The sequence below is a fragment of the Cynocephalus volans genome, chromosome 6 (assembly GCF_027409185.1).
Source record: "Cynocephalus volans isolate mCynVol1 chromosome 6, mCynVol1.pri, whole genome shotgun sequence".
NCBI classification, from domain to species: Eukaryota; Metazoa; Chordata; class Mammalia; order Dermoptera; family Cynocephalidae; genus Cynocephalus; species Cynocephalus volans.
The window spans coordinates 98,700,819-98,704,932 of NC_084465.1; the positions used below are offsets into that span (position 1 = coordinate 98,700,819).

Sequence of the window (4,114 nt, forward strand, 5' to 3'; positions counted from 1 at the left end):
TGTGACTTTTATGACTCAAGATATAGTCTATATTGGTGAATATTCCATATACAGTTGAAAAAAAATATGTATTCTGCTATTTTGGATGGGACATTCTCTAAATGTCAATTGGATCCAGTTGGTTGATGGTGGTATTCAGTTCTTCTATTCTTTGCTGGTTTTCTGTCTACTAGTTTTATTTATTATTAAGAGAGAAGTGTTGAAGTCTCTACCTCTTTTTTTTTTCACTTTGAATTACAGTGATACTTTAATAGTCTCAAGATTTGATACTTCAAAAATAAAAGATGCTACTGATAAATAACAAAAGTGGAATGTTTATCAAAGTTACAACAGAAATCGTGTTCAGATGAGGATCACTTCAATAAAGTAAGGTGTTAAAGATGCCAGACAAACTGGTACTTGTTGGAACACATCATGCAATTTTCATTTTTTAATTTTCTAAAATATTTATTTTTAAAAGATGACTGGTTAGGGGATCTTAACCCTTGACTTGGTGTTATCAGCACCACGTTCTCCCAAGTGAGCTAACCAGCCATCTGTATATGGGGATCTGAACCTGTGGCCTTGGTGTTATCAGCACCACACTCTCCCAAGTGGGCCACGGGCCGGCCCTCCTTTTTTTTTTTTTTTTTTTTTTTTTACATTCTAAGATGTTGCAGAGTGGTTGGGGTGGAGGGGGAGAGAAGAAGGGGGTGCAGGATAGGGTGAGAGAACGAGGAAGCAGGGAGGGGACAGCTTTCTTATTGCATGGGTTACAGAGCAGGCCCTGGTTCTATTTGGTCAGTGAGATAGTCATAAAACTAGTTTTAGCACAATTGTGCTTCAGACTAAATTTTCAATCATTGTGATTTTCTACACAAGATGGAAAATGTTAAAACTTGAAGACTTCCTTCTAGAATTTCTAGTAGCCAATATGTGTATATTCTTACATTCCTGAAAACAGAGCCAAATGTAATTTAATAGGCGCTAGTATTCACATCTTATATATCAGCTTTACTTTATGACTGATAAGTCTAATACTACTAGATTTTGGAGTGTATAGGTGACAGAGTATTTTAAATTTGTTCAAATAGACTATGGGGAAAATGGGATCAAATGAGAATACATTTCTTGACTGCAGTGTTGGTAACCCTCAATAAACTCTTCATAGGGAATGGTTAAACCATAAAAACAAATAGTTTTTTATATTAAAATGCTTCTCCATACTAGTAATACTTCAAAGTCACTAAAAACTAATGTATTATTTACCTTGTAGAGATAATACACAGGGATGAACTGAGAAAAAAAGTTATGAAAAAACACTAATTCCCTAAATGTGTCCATGTCCATTCTCCATCCTTTATGTGTCTACTTTGTATACTCCACCCATCTACCCCACTCTAAAAATGGTTCAGGTTATGTCCCAAAGTGACCTGTTCTTGAACTACTTTCAAAGGAGCAAACTGCTCTGTAGTGTATAAGCTACTCAGGTCTACACTCTCTAGGATGATGCAATATTCTGTAGTCCTGGCTCTCAAATCTAGAAATCTGCCCAGGTTCAGATTCCTTTTAAAACCCTTCCCAGTAAACATAACTAGAATTTATGATCTTTAGATTCAGACAGTACAAGTTAAAATAGCCTGATATGTGAAAACTCCTTTTCAATTTTTAAAATAAAAGCCATGGAAGGATTCTTTGTGGCTAAAAACTAAATCTGGGGCCGGCCCGTGGCTCACTCGGGAGAGCATGGTGCTGATAACACCAAGGCCCCGGGTTTGGATCCCATATAGGGATGGCCGGCTTGCTCACTGGCTGAGCGTGGTGCTGATAGCACCAAGTCAAGGGTTAAGATCCCCTTACCAGTCATCTTTAAAAAAATAAATAAATAAAAAATAAAAACTAAATCTGAATTATTTGCGTCTGGCATTGTGTAAACGTATTTTTAAGTTCATTATGCTGGACTTCATTAACCACTTCAGACTCTGCAGGACTCTTCTGAACTATTGCCACTGCGATGTTTATCCAATCGGTTAACCCAGCTTGGGTAACACTAGCAACTTGGACCATGGAACTTTGAATCTTTGCAAGGGAAGAGACTTCTCTGCTGCTAATGTTTTCTAAAGGAGAAGAAGTTACACAAAGCCCTGTCTCAAGTTCAAGCATGCTGGAACCAGAGCTGGGGGTCTTTTGAGATACAACTGAATGCACTAGTTTAACTGACAAAAACTATGGGCCTGTTGCAGAAAAAGACACATCTAATTGAGATGGTCGAGAAGGTGTCTGTTCTGTTGGTTCTGATTGGGTTCCTTCATTAGAAACTTGATTGGTCATTTGAATTTCTTCCTAATTAGCCCGCCAAGACACAAACCTGGTCTCTGATAGCTGGGTCATTTTGTTCTGTGCATCTTGCACAAATCTGTGGCAGTAAATATCCACAAGCTTGGCAGAGCCAGTCAATATGTGTATGTTGTCAGAAGAAAGACTTTTCTTCAAAAGATACTCCTGGCCTTTTCCAAGCGCACTTCCATGAGCAACAGTAAATCTCTGAAGGAGTAACCCACCGCCTAATCAAGGTGCTGAAACAATAATACCACGACTAGGAAAGACACAATCTATCAGCCCTACGCTCTCTAGAAAATTAGCTAACTGCCTGTCTTCATCAAACTCGGAGTTTGTAAGGAATTCATCAGCATGATGTGAGTCATCATCTGAAGACAAGTAGCCATCAGACTCTGCCTGTACCTTGCTATCCACCACTTCTGTGTTTTCTATGGTTTCAAGACTACTGTCAGATTTCCAAAGATTTACTTCGGAGTTTGGTTTTGGAAAGTTAACTTTCGTTTCAGGTTTTGTAAAGTTTTCCAGCTTTCATAGGTTGCCAGTATTTACATTGGATTTGGTCTGCTTCACTTTTTGATTTAAAGATGAAAATTTGTTCCTTAAAAAATTCTTTCCCTGGCCCAAAGAGCCTTGGTTTTGAGATCTGATGCCAGTAATATAAGGTCTACTGCTCTTCCTCTCAAGTTTGTTCTCAACCATGGGTACATCCAATCCCATGGCTTGCTTGGTGACCTGCATCATCTCTGCAATGTGCTGAAGAGTGCCTTTTCCATCCTCTTCTGGATGATACATTACAGCTCTCAGTGTGTGGAAATAGCCACTTACTTCTTTATAACTGTAGTGCACTAGTATGCAGGAGAACTTTGACTTACCAGAAAGAGTGGGTTCAAACCGATTTCTATTTTGTCCAGGGCTCCTAGACTTAGTCATTGATATTAGTTTACATTATCAACTTCATCACCGTAGTAGCCCATGTAGTAGGCAGAGTTTGAAAGCAGTAACAGCACGTCCACATCTCTGTAAGTAGCATCAATAGGCTAAACAAACAAAACAAAGGGAATTAAGTATCCTCCCCCCTTTTTTTGGCAGCTGGCTGGCAGAGGGATCAAACCCTGGATTTTGGTGTTATCAGTACCACACTCTAACCAACTGAGCTAACCGGCCAGCCCTAAATATTTCCTTTTCATCTGCATTTTTTGCCAAGCATATTTCTATAGTAGAGCCAGTGCAATGTGAAAAATTTTTGCTTGAGCCAACCCATAAAAATTACATCATGATACATATTTTAATATGAAATAAATTATATTCCTAATAACGACACTGTTACTTTCATCCTAGCTCCCTATTTTGGCCTTAATATTTACATCAGCAGAACATGGTCCTCAGTCAACATTATATCCTTAACAAAAAGCACTTGGCACACAACCGGCGGTAGAAAAATGTCAGCTCTCCCCCCACTCCCATTTTTACTGAGGTCCTGGTTGCAGTAAACAACCTCCCCATCCAGCCTTCTCTCCCCCAACCTACCCCACCTCCCCCAAATTTAATAAAAGCACAAACAAAAAGAAAAACCCTTTATGTACTCCCACAGAGCCATGTTTGTGGCTCTAAAGGAGAAGCCACTCTTTGTTTTTGCTTTCCTGCCACTGAGGCAAGCCCTCCTTCCACATTATGAAGACAAAAATTGCCAGCACCACATGGAGCCCATGCACTGCAACAATGGTCATGTAAAAGGTGCTATCTTGCAGGGAGGGGTAAGAAAAAAAAAAAAGGCGCTGTCTTCAGGGGACATTAA

The 4,114-nt window shown here is 39.3% G+C and overlaps 1 pseudogene; it reads right to left on the reverse strand.

Moving 5' to 3' along the window:
• Positions 1 to 1,878: 1,878 nt before the first annotated feature.
• Positions 1,879 to 3,601, reverse strand: LOC134379577 (phosphatidylinositide phosphatase SAC2-like; annotated as a pseudogene).
• Positions 3,602 to 4,114: the final 513 nt, after the last annotated feature.